The sequence below is a fragment of the Schistocerca gregaria genome, chromosome 6, assembly GCF_023897955.1.
Source record: "Schistocerca gregaria isolate iqSchGreg1 chromosome 6, iqSchGreg1.2, whole genome shotgun sequence".
Lineage (NCBI taxonomy): Eukaryota > Metazoa > Arthropoda > Insecta > Orthoptera > Acrididae > Schistocerca > Schistocerca gregaria.
In genome coordinates, this window is record NC_064925.1 from 104338230 (window position 1) to 104351114 (window position 12885).

At 43.8% G+C, this 12885-nt stretch overlaps 1 protein-coding gene and 1 long non-coding RNA gene across 2 annotated transcripts in view; one reads left to right on the top strand and one right to left on the bottom strand.

The window, feature by feature from the left end:
* Positions 1-12885, top strand: part of LOC126279099 (WW domain-binding protein 4) — a 114669-nt gene that overhangs the window by 40866 nt on the left and 60918 nt on the right. The gene's annotated exons all lie outside the window — the stretch shown is intronic.
* Positions 4126-12885, bottom strand: part of LOC126279102 (uncharacterized) — a 190829-nt gene continuing 182069 nt past the window's right edge. Inside the window, exon 3 of the long non-coding RNA XR_007550782.1 lies at positions 4126-5018. This is a non-coding gene — a long non-coding RNA (uncharacterized LOC126279102). The remainder of the gene's footprint in view (positions 5019-12885) is intronic.

The following is a 12885-nucleotide window of genomic DNA, read 5'->3' on the forward strand; positions in this document are numbered from 1 at the left end:
TTATAAAACGATAAATTTAAGCTTTTACAGTCATGGATCATTATATACAATCTCTTTAGTTTGCATTCCCACTCATACCAGAAAATCATTCTATCACTATCCGTTTGCAGAAGTAAATCAGTGTTACATATCAACAAAACTGCAGGTTTAGCAAAATTGTAATTTTGACACTGCAATTTTCTGTAATTTCTCCTACTCAGTTGTTAAAAAGTTAGGATGCAGCTTTAGCAAGCTGCAGTTGAATAAATAAGTGGCATTTTACTCCATGTCCGATAAATTTTGTAATCTATATCTGTTTATACAGGATGGTCAGAAACAGCCTGAAAAGCTTGTAATGGTGTTGTGGGGCAGATCATACTTAGAAATCATTATTAAGAAAACAATTATATACATTGCACAATTTCCAAGTTAATTGCCATTGAAGTTTGCAAGTCAAACTGTCCTGCATGCAAAAACTAGCGGCTCTTAAGAGAAGGTGTCACTAAACATGTTCTTCATTTGGTTTCCTAAAACCAAACGAGAGAGCAATACAAAACTGGTCATGAGATGATAGTAAGGACTGAACCTGAGCCGAAGGTTGAGCAATCTCATGTGCTATCATCTACACTGTGACAACTGAGACTAATTGTTTCTGGCAGGCTGCTTGAAACTGCACGCACAACTTAAATGCCAATTATCTCAGAAATGCGCAGAATATCGATTTTTTTAACAATTATTTCTAAGCACAACGTACCCTCCAACACCCTTACAAGCTTTTCAGACTGTTTCTGACCATCCTGTATGCTCTGAAAGCCACTGTACCACGTGTGACTGAGGGTATTTCATACCAATAATATCAGTTTTTACCACATTCTCTGGTCCGCAGCTTGTGGTCGTGCGATAGCGTTCTCGCTTTGCACGCCCGAGTTCCCGGCGGGCTCAGGGATTTTCTGTGCCTCGTGATGACTGGGTGTTGTGTGATGTCCTTAGGTTAGTTAGGTTTAATTACTTCTAAGTTCTAGGGGACTGATGACCATTGCTGTTAAGTCCCATAGTGCCCAGAGCCATTTTAGCATATCCTTTTTGCATACTGAATGAGAGAAAGTGACTTTGTATGCTTTTATGACCCCCTAATCTCTCTTATATTATTTTCATGATCTCTATGCAAAATATATGTTGCTGGTAGCTGAATGGGTGCATAACCTTCCCCAAATACTTGTTACTGAAATGCACCAGTTTGGGATTGCTGAGAACCTTTCTCGGATAGATTCCCGTTTAATCCCCAAGCAGTTCTGCTACACTTTCATGTAGACTGTATCACCATTTACAGTCCTAACAGTGTGTCTTTCAATCTGTTTGATACCTATTGGCATGTCTGCTAGATAAGGACTCCAAATACTGAAACAGTTGGTTGCACTAACATTTTGTATGTAATTTACATTAAACATGTGCTGTCCTTTATAATCGTCCTTCCAACAAATCTAAGTGTTCCCTTCATATTTCCTAATTCTAATCATATTAGTTCACATAATGTCATATAACTTCTTAGGATTACCCCTTAGATAAGTTCGAGACGTTTACCATTAATCTTATAAGCAATACTGTTGAGTTCCTTCTCTTTCTTATAGGCAATATTCCACCTTTATCCACGTTAAAGAGAGCTGCTGTTCATTACCCCAAGTGGAAATTTTTGGCAAAACTTTCTGTGTACTTAACCATCTGATATTGATACTTTCCTGTAGACAAAAGCATTGTTGTCATACAATCTTAAAGGCTTCTGAATGTATCTAATAAATTGTTTGCGTGTTAACACCATCAAAGTTTGTTATGCTTGCTTGTGGCACAACTGATGTTTCTTTCATTTCTGTAGAAGATTCATCAACCAGTGTAAATGAATAATCTACTGGTTTCTAGTAGTCAAATATTCATCGAGCCAACTGCATATCTATGATGATGCTCTGTATGATTATACATTGCTTAGTAGCTGACAGTGTGGTGCAGTGTCAAAGGCCTTGTGGAAATGTAGGAAGGTTGAGTCCACATGCTCAATTGCATCTACTGTGTACAAGATATGAGGTTGTTTTGAAAAGTTCTCGGAACAGAATAGAAAAAAGTACTTACATCACTGTTCAAAGTACTTACGGGCATTCAGCCAGGTTGAATTTTCGACAACTGTCGATATTTCGGCGGATGCACCCTCCGCCATTTTCAAGGCTTAACTGCAACGACCAAACGAAGTGCAGAAAACACGAGAGCTCGGTTCTGCGAGTCTAACCGAAAAGATAACACACACCTAAACAAAAGCCACCAAAGATGAACGAAATCAGAGCTATCGATAGTAAGAAACTATGGACTGGTAGTTGAGGAAACGTTAACTCTGTCCCTATGTTTTTTAACAAGTGAAAGAGCAGGATTCCAGGCCGAGTTTAAACAAAAGCCTCCATCCCTATTCACAAGGTTGCTAGCCAATTTAATTTCAACAGACTCCTTAATCACACTATCCCAATAGCCGGACGTGCATGCTAATATCTCGGTATTATTATACCATATGGGGTGACCAGTGTCCAAACAATGTTCGGCAATAGCAGATTTGCAAATAACTCAAATTGTTTGCCTATTGCAGTTTGTTTTCTCCATGTGGAGATCGATAGGAGGAGGAGGAGGAGGATACCAAATCATGTAAATAGTTTAATGTACTTTATACTTTAAATTTCATTTCAAATAGCTCTAAGCACTATGGGACTTAACAGCTGAGGTCATCAGTCCCCTAGAACCTAGAACTACTTAAACCTAACTAACCTAAGGACATCACACACATCCATGCCCGAGGCAGGGTTCGAACCTGCGACCATAGCCGCCGCGCGGTTCCAGACTGAAGCGCTTAGAACCGCTCGGCCACTTCGGTCGGCAAATTTCATTTCCAAAGCACCTTTGTGCGCAGGCGTTTACCTTGTCAAGAATGAAGACTTGGGTAAGATTTGATGGTTATTGTACAACCGGCTATGGGACAGTCAACAAGAAAAATCCCTTCTAAAATCGAAAGAAAAGTGACAATTTTTCTGGCAGGCAAAACTGATATCCATTTTAGCGAAATCCACCTATTTCCTCTCTTTGTTACGAGTGCTGTTTTAATCTCTAATATAAAAGTGGTGGACTCACATCTCTTCCATAGTACGAGGGGTTGACTGAAAACTAATGCCTCCACCTTCGTAGCTCTTAAACAGTTGGCAGCATTGGTGTGCAGCAGGTACTGGCTTGTTCCGTAGCCTCTTCTCTACAGCTCCAGTCGGAGGGAAGCCTTAGCATTGAACCAGTTGTGTTGTTACATTGTAAAGCGTGGAACCCTGCGCAGACGGTCAGTCAATGCGATTTAAGCAATGTGCAGTCATTGAATTCTTGAAAGCAGAACGTGTCACCCCAAAGGAGATTCCTCAGAGAATGAAAGCATGTTATGGTGATTGTGCTGTTAGTACTGTGCGTCGTTGAGCGAATAAGTTTACAAACAAAGAGTTCGATGTCCTGTTACAGCAACCACCGAGTTTCACAAGCAAAATGTTGACAGATTGATTCAGGACGATCGTCGTATCATTCAGAGAGAAACTGCGGGCACAATCGGCATTTCACAAGAATGAGTGGGTCATATTATTGCTTTGCTTGGCTATCAGAAGATCTGTGCACAATGGGTACCCCAGATGCTGATTCCTGAAATGAAAGCGCACAGACTTGAAATTTGCCAGGAACTGCTCTTGCGTTATGAGTATGAAGGTGACGCCTTTCTCCATTCCATTGTGACAGGAGACGAAACGTGGGTACACCATTACGAGAGAACTGTTAGGCTGTGATTGCGGAAACAGTGTGTCGACTCCTTCCATGAAGGCTTCAGAAAACTTGTTTACAGTTAGAAATTCCTCCAGTTCATATGTGGCTTAACAGCAAACCAGTGCTTAACAGTATTGGTTAAAAACAGTCTTGGTTGCAATTTTAGTTTTTTTGTTGAAAAATAAAAAAAACTAAAGTTGCAACCCTACTGTTTTTAACCAATATTGTTTACAGTTGTCAGAAATGTATCCAAGTGGCTGGTGATTGTGTAGAAAAGTGAATATTGGTAATTAGAGATCCCATGCTAATGACTATTTCTACGTTTGATTTATTAAAATATTCCCATCCAAACCCAGTTAACGAAGATGGAGACATTACTTTTCATTCAACCCTTGTAACACTGACATATAAAATTAGAAACATTCATTTTGAGATGGTGAATACATTGCTGAGAAATATGTTTCAACTTTTGTTTTTCATCATGGTTCAACAAAAGTGGCACATAGCTTGCATTATTTTTCTCGTAGTTCATTCTTCATGTAAAATGTAGTACATCTTTTGAGGCACATCTATAGTATCAGCTTTTTCATAGACTTTAACCATCTGTCATCTATATCCATATTTTACACTTTTCGAGTGGTTTATCTGTGGTTGCAGTTCAGGATGCCCTTTATGCAGATTGCCTTCGAGATAAACACGGCCATTACTCACTTCAGCCTCCCAGTTTAAACTACAGTAAGTGAAGGACCAGAGTCATTACAAATGATCACCAATTTTGGATGAATTTTTGTTGGCAGCAAAAAGTCCAAGGCAAGAGAGAGAGATATTTGGAATCATGGTATTCCAGGTCATCCATTTTACTGAAACACACACGCCTATATAGTGAGGTTATCAGTGTCTTGATCATTAATATCTATGCAGTCTCACAGAGTGTAGGCGTAAGGCAATTGGCCCCCCTTGGACTATTCGAGAAGCATTGGCTATATGCTGACACAAATTTCATTGCTGAGGCTTTTATGGCCACTTGTTGGCAAATTTCCTGTTGGCTTCTGTCTTGGGCTCTTCAGCCGATGTTTGTTTGATGATTTTTCTGACGTTTTGCAAGTACGAATGCGTGGCATTGTCAAAGCTTCATGCTCCGTTGCTGGCGGTGGACTGGAGTTGAGCTCACGCCCGCAGATTATTATTCCTTGGCGCGCCAATGATTTCTCTCATCTCACCTGAAATAAAATAAAATAAACAAAACAAAAATGAAATTAAAAGGATATTGTGCACAGAGTAATAGCACAGGTTTTTGAAATTTGAAGAAGTAATAAAACTGTGGACACTTAAAACAAAGATGTATTTTTGTCTTGTGGTTTTGATCACGTTTTTTGCAATAACTAATAAATAAATTAAAATAAAAACATTAGCCTACTATTCCTCGTGGATATGTTCGAGGAGCAATTAAGCCAAATTTCAAAAAGATATCCTTATTAGTGAGTCTGCAATCCATAATCTCAAGCCGACAGAATGGATTGCAGGCACACTAATAAAGACATCTTTCTGAAATTTTGCTGCATAACTTCTTGGGCAGGCCCGCAAGGAGTAATAGGCTAATTTTGCTGCAGGACTTCTTTCATAGACACAGCTCATTTTTGGCAGAACAACTTTAACTCTCAATTGAGGGGGGTGGGGGTGAGGGCGGCTTAGTAATGACTGCATTTTTTAAAATCAGATAATGTTGTCCAAGGACCAATAAATAATGTACAAAAAGATTTTCATAAGTTTCTCAAAAGAAAAATTGTAAAAATCATTTATTTTATAGTCTGACAGAGGGGAAAGGACCCTTAAGGATCAAGCGTATCAAGCCGCCACTTGGGGCATCAGCTGAGAGGGGCTCCCAAGTGCAAAATTTGTCAACATTGTGTGTCACCGCTAGTGCAAAAACTGACACGGGTGAAAGTGTAGGATGGTAAAAGAGGATAGGGCGTGGAGGAGCGGGTGGACGATGGGGTTTTGTCATTATAAGTCTCTCCTGTGGAAAAAAATGTTCTCGAACCCGCCCTACTTGTTCCGTTCCATCTACTGTGTTAGAATTGGTGCTAGAATGAATGACACAGCAGATTCTGGAATGCTGCAAGCATTGTCTATTTACCTATTACTCCTCAGAAAATAAAGTTCATTATGCATACTCAAGGTACAGAGAATATAAATCCATATGGAAGGCGATGCTAGGTATTGATCACGTAAGAACGACGTGATCTTTTTTTTCCTGTGACGGATTTCACTTGCGGCCGTCTTCGCGTCTGCTTACCCAGCGAGGTAGCGCATTGTTAAAAGACACTAGACTTGCATTTGGAAGGACAGCAGTTTAAACCTCTGTCCAACCACCCAGATTTAGGTTATTTTTGACTGTTTAAGGCAAATGATGGGTTGGTTTCTTTGAAAGGGCACGGCCAATATACTTCTGTGTTGTATTAACCAAACGATACACTATTTTCTACCTTGTTTCACAAACGTTCTTATTACTGTTCGACTTAGTTTCGAGTTATAGGCCCATTTTTTAGTACTTCCATTTGCTTCCCTAATCGGAAAAGGAAGGAAGAAAGATTAGAGTTTAACGTCCCATTGACAATGAGGTCATTAACGACAGACCACAAGCTCGGATTGCAGAAGGATTGAGAAGGATCGGGCGCGCATTTTTCCAAGGGATCGCCCTGGCATTTGCCTTAAGCGATTTTGAAAAATCAGTAAATGCCAAATCTGGATGGCCGGATGGGTATTTGAACTGTCATCCGCCCAAATTCGAGCTCAGCGTGTTAACCACTGCGCCGATCACTCATTTCACCAATCCGAGCTTGTGCAACTTTTCTAATGATATCGTCGTTGACTGGACGTTAAACCCTAATCTTCTTTTCTTCTCTGTGTGAAACCGGTCTTGCTATCTCACCCGTGCCCACGCCTCTCTAAATTCCGCCAAGATAAAGTGCGCTCATATAATGGGTCTGTGAAAAATGTATGCAGTGTCTCGGAGTTGCATCCATGCCCAAAAATTGACAGGTTATAGCACATACAACGCTGCTGAGACTGCAGTTTCTGTCTGCCCAGTTCCATGGTGGCCTAGGATTTTATATTGCTGTAGCAGTCATACCCCACTCCCTTTTCTGTCTTCCAGCTAGTGCTATGTAACGTGGTATGGACTAGAGATATTCGATACTTAATGTAACTATTAAAAAAATACTGTTACTTTGTCGTGTCTACCAACCATATAATACGTTTGTGCTAGTAGGGTAGGATTCGACAGTTGAATAGTCATGCAACAACTATTGACTAATACATTCTAAGACAAAACAAGACAAACCACGAATGGGATGGCAACCGGTAGATGTAAAGGATGTGTGCAGACAAACCAATGACTACAGTTTCAGAAAAACTGGATGATTTATTCAATAGAAAGAGCTTCACAAATTGAGGAAGTCAGTTATGCGTTGGTCCACCACTTGCCCCTTATGCAAGCAATTATTCGACGTTGAAATCATTGATAGAATTGTTGGATGCCGTTGAGAGGGGTATCGTGCCAAACAACTGCATTAAATAGTCAAAATCAGGAGCGGGAAGGAGGGTCCAGCCCATAACGCTCCAATCGCTCTCAATTGACGAGAGATCCGGCGACCTTGCTGGCGAAGGTACGGTTTGGAAAGCACGAAGACAAGCAGTAGAAACTCTCGCAGTGTGCGGACGGGCATTATCTAGCTGAAATGTATACCCAGGATGACTCGCCGTGAACGGCAACAATTGCTACACCACGAAGATGACGTGCTACAGACGCGAAATTTATATATAACCGACAGCAAGAAGATGCTGTGATATGCAAATGATAATTTTTTCAGAGCAGTCACACAATGTTGGCGCCGGTGGCGACACCTACAACGTGCTGACATGAGGAAAGTTTCCAACCGATTTCTCATACACAAACAGCAGTTGACCGGCGTTGCCTGGTGAAACGTTGTTGCGATGCCTCGTGTAAGGAGAAGAAATGCGTACCATCACGTTTCCGACTTTGATAAAGGTCGGACTGTAGCCTATCACGATTGCGGTTTATCGTATCGCGACATTGCTGCTCGCGTTGGTCGAGATCCAATGAAAGTAAGCAGAATATGGAATCGGTGGGTTCAGGAGGGTAATACGGAACGCCGTGCTGGATCCCAACGGCCTCGTATCGCTAGCAGTCAAGATGACTGGCATCTTATCCGCATGGCTGTAATGGATCGTGCAGCCACGTCTAGATCCCTGAGTTAACAGATGGGGACGTTTGCAAGACAACCATCTGCACGAACAGTTCGACGACGTTTGCACCAGCATGGACTATCAGCTCGGAGACTATGGCTGCGGTTACCCTCGACGCTGCATCACAGACAGGAGCGCCTGCGACGGTGTACTTAACGACGAATCTGGGTGCACGAATAGCAAAACGTGATTTTTTCGGATGAATCCAGGTTCTGTTTACAGCATCATGATGATCGCATCCGTGTTTGGTGACGTCGCGGTGAACGCACATTGGAAGCGTGTATTCGTCATCGCTATACTGGCGTATCACCTGGCGTGATGGTATGGGGTGCCGTTGGTTACACGTCTCTGTCACCTCTTGTTCGCATTGACGACACTTTGAACAGTGGACGTTACATTTCAGATGTGTTACGACCCGTGGCTCTACCCTTCATTCGATCCCTGCGAAACCCTACATTTCATCAGGATAATGCACGACCGCTTGTCGCAAGTCCTGTACGGGACTTTCTGGATACAGAAAATGTTCGACTGCTGCTCTGGCCAGCACATTCTCAAGATCTCTCACCAATTGAAAACGTCTGGTCAATGGTGGCGGAGGAACTGGCTCGTCACAATACGCCAGTCACTACTCTTAATGAACTGTGGTATCGTGTTGAAGCTTCATGGGCAGCTGTACCTGTACACACCATCCAAGCTCTGTTTGACTCAATGACCAGGCATATCAAGGCCGGTATTACGGTCAGAGGCGGTTGTTCCGGGTACTGATTTCTCAGGATCTGTGCATCCAAATTGCGTGAAAATGTAATCACATGTCAGTTCTAGTATAATATATTTGTCCAATGAATACCCGTTTATCATCTGCATTTCTTCTTGGTGTAACAATTTTAGTGGCCAGTAGTGTATGATCACTGTGCTGTGCTGTAAGCGTACCCCGGTTGACAAGCAAAGAGGTACTGCTACGAAATGCAGTGGCCCCCCAGACAGTCACTCCTGGTTGTGGGCCGTATGGCGGAAGACATTGAGGCTGGTCCCCACTACCGACCGTGGCCGTTCCAGACAGGTCTTTGGAGCTTGGTTTGAAGCGAAACTAATCAATGAGGACAGTTCTACTCCAGTCAATGAGATTCCAAGCCGAATGTGCCCGACAACACTGCAAACGCGTTTGTTGGTGTACATAGGTCAATGTTAGCCACCGTAAGGGGCGCCCAGAGCACCGCCTCGTATCCCCCCGTATCCGTGAGCCGCCCATTAATAGTCCTTGTGGTCACTTAAGCACCAGTTGCACGCCGGATCTGCAGTCTCCGGGTGCCTCTCAGATGGTTGCTCGGTCTTCATGTTCTATCGTCTCTCTAGGTCGACACCTACTTCTTGGCGTTGTGTTGGGCCTAATTCATCAATTACTGCCACCATCGTCGGAAAGGGGCATCTCCTACTGAAATGTCGACCGATTCGCCGATTGCCCCTACAGGCTGATTTGAGCCCAACGACACGTCCTCTCTCAAATGCTTACATCTGCGTGTATTGTTCACGCCTCTGTCAGCGAGGTATAGTTACCGTCCAGCTGAGTATGCGGAATGAAATTCGCAACGACTTTTTGCCTTGGTATCGACGTGTCCGGTGTTTTACTATCCGTGCCAACTAAGCAAGAAATGGCTCTGCAGCGTCACGCATTCATCCATCGGGCGGCAAAGTTTACCTGTTTGCATTTTCCGTCGATACCTGTATGAATGTAAATTTGTGACCAATTTGCATAATTCCTTCGTCTTGTGTCGTTTTCTTTCTGTTTTAGAGTGCAGTTACAGTGCTCATCTTCCTGCCGGTACAGTTTCACTAATTTAAAACAAATCAATACAGTTAGTGTCTTGTCTCTGTAATAGGCAACCTCAGAATTCCATCTCCTAACCTATTACTCCCAGCTAGTTCCGTGCAGCCAGGATGTTAACCGCGGAAAGTACTCGTTCTTTGAGCGGTAGGTGGCTGTTACATCGTAGTTGTGCTGCAATATTGGCTCTGCACGGCCAAGCTGTTACTCGCAGCGGGAACGTATTCGTTCCTTCGTTAACAGTGCCAAGTTTCGTTTTGTTCAGGTGCACAAGCAACACCACCGATTCCTCGCAGAAGCCGTGACACGTTTAAATCTTCGAGTGTGCTGTTCGCTTCGAGCAGTCCTGTATACGCGCACTACGGAAATAAATATACACTATGTGATTTAAAGTATCCGGACACCTAGCTGGTTCAAAAATGGATGGTTCAATTGGCTCTAAGCACTATGGGACTTAACATCTCAGGTCATCAGTCCCCTAGACTTAGAACTACTTAAACCTAACTAACCTAAGGACATCACACACATCCATGCCCGAGGCAGGATTCGAACCTGCAACCGTAGCAGCAGCGCGGTTCCGGATTGAAGCGCCTAGAATCGCTCGGCCACCGCGGCCGGCTCCCGGTTGGTGGCCGAGCGGCTCTAGGCGCTACAGTCTGGAACCGCTCGACTGCCACGGTCGCAGGTTCGAATCCTGCGACGGGCATGGATGTGGGTGATGTCCTTAGATTAGTTAGGTTTAAGTAGTTCTAAGTTCTAGGGGACTGATGACCTCATAAGTCCCATAGTGCTCAGAACCATTTGAACACCTGGCTAGAAGTGACTTACAATCGTGGCGCCCTCCATCGGTAATGCTTGAATTCAATATGGTATTGGTCTTGATGACAGCCTCCACACTTGGAGGCATACGTTCAATCAGATGCTGGAAGATTTTTGGGGGAATGGCAGCCCATTCTTCAAGGAGTGCTACTCTGAGGAGAGAGATCGATGACGGTCGGTGAGGCCTGGCACGAAGTCGGCGTTCCAAAAAATCCCAAATGTGTTCCGTAGGATTCAGGTCGGGACTCTGTGCAGCCTAGTCCATTACAGGGACGTTATTGTCGTGTAACCACTCCGCTGCATGCCGTGCGTTATGAACAGGTGCCGGCCGCGGTGGTCTCGCGGTTCTAGGCGCGCAGTCCGGAACCGTGAGACTGCTACGGTCGCAGGTTCGAATCCTGCCTCGGGCATGGATGTGTGTGATGTCCTTAGGTTAGTTAGGTTTAAGTAGTTCTAAGTTCTAGGGGACTGATGACCGCAGCAGTTGAGTCCCATAGTGCTCAGAGCCATGAACAGGTGCTCGATCGTATTAAAAAATGCAATCGCCATCCCCGAATTGGTCTTCGACAGTGGGAAGCAAGAAGGTGCTTAAAACATCAATGTGGGCCTGTGCGGTGATAGTGCCACGCAAAACAACAAGGGGTGCAAGCCCCTCCATGGGAAACACGACCACATCATAACACCACCGCCTCCAAATCTTACTATTGGCATTGCACACGCTGACAGATGACGTTCACCGGTAATTCGCCATACCAACACCCTAACATCGGATCGTCACATTCATCATTCCACACAACGTTTTTCCAGTGTTCAGTTGTCTAATGTTTACGCTCGTTACACCAAGCGAGGCGTCGTTTGGCGTTTACCGGCGTGATGTGTGGCTTATGAGCAGCCGCTCAACCATGAAATCCAAGTTTTCTCACCTCCTGCCTAACTGTGATAATACATGCAGTGGATCCTGATGCGTTTTGGAATTCCCGTGATGGTCTGGATAGATTGCTGCCTATTACACATTACGACCCTCTTCAACTGTCGGCGGTCACTGTCAGTCAACAGACGAGGTCGGCCTGCACGCTTTTGTGCTGTACGAGTCCCTTCACGTTTCCAATTCACTAACACATCGGAAACAGTGGATCTAGGGCCGTTGAGGAGTGTGGAAGTCTCCCGTACAGACGTATGACACAAGTGACGCCCAATCACCCGACCACGTTCGAAGTCCGTGAGTTCTGCAGAGCGCCGCATTCTGCTCTATCACGATGTCTAATGACCATTGAGGTCGCTGATACGGAGCACCTGTCAGTAGGTGGCAGCACAAAGCACCTAATATGAAAAACGTATGTTTTTGGGGGTGTCCGGATACTTTTGATCACATGGTGTAGTAAAGCAAAGTTAAGAGTAGTAATTTTAAATTCAATTTTGGGAGTAGAAAATATTCTGTTATTAAATGTGAATTCGTATTTGTTGATGGAAGCGTGGCTGCATTGTTTTGAATATTAAGTACATCAAAATTTATAATGCTTCCCTCAGCCAGATACTGCTACCGGATAGAACAGTTAATGTTCGTAAGCCCTGCTATAATAATACGAAGTGTTCCGCTGGTGTTGGCGTACTTCATGTCCTACGTGGAATCTGTTAAATAATATGTTTTGGTACCGGTCACATTGTTGGAACTACAACGTTGTGACTTGTTGCTCGTAATTAATAGTTAAGCCTATCCTTAGCGCAGACCAGGTCAGCAGGGTGTTACCACACATCAGTCGCATGTCTCATTGCGGTTGCCAGCGCCTAGCCTAATATCGCCAAGTTGATGATAGTGTGGTAGAGATTGTCGTATGCCCTGACTAGAAGACCTGTAAAGGCCTTTTCACGAGGGAGACCGTGCATTCAGATGCGATGAGGTGAAGCGCTTCCTTTTTACATTGAACTTTACACGTCGTCCACACGAGAGGCGTCTTCGGATCACCATAGCTGTCGTGTGGCGTGTCAGGCAGGATCTTCAATTAAAATTGGGTAGCTTTGAGGAATGAAATAGTGAAGGCAGCAGAGGATCAAATGGGTAAAAAGACGGGGGCTGGTAGAAACCCTTGGGTAACAGAACAAATATTGAATTTAACTGATGAAAATACAAATGTCTCAAAAATAAGATTGACAGGAAGGCTAGAGGACAAATGTAAGGA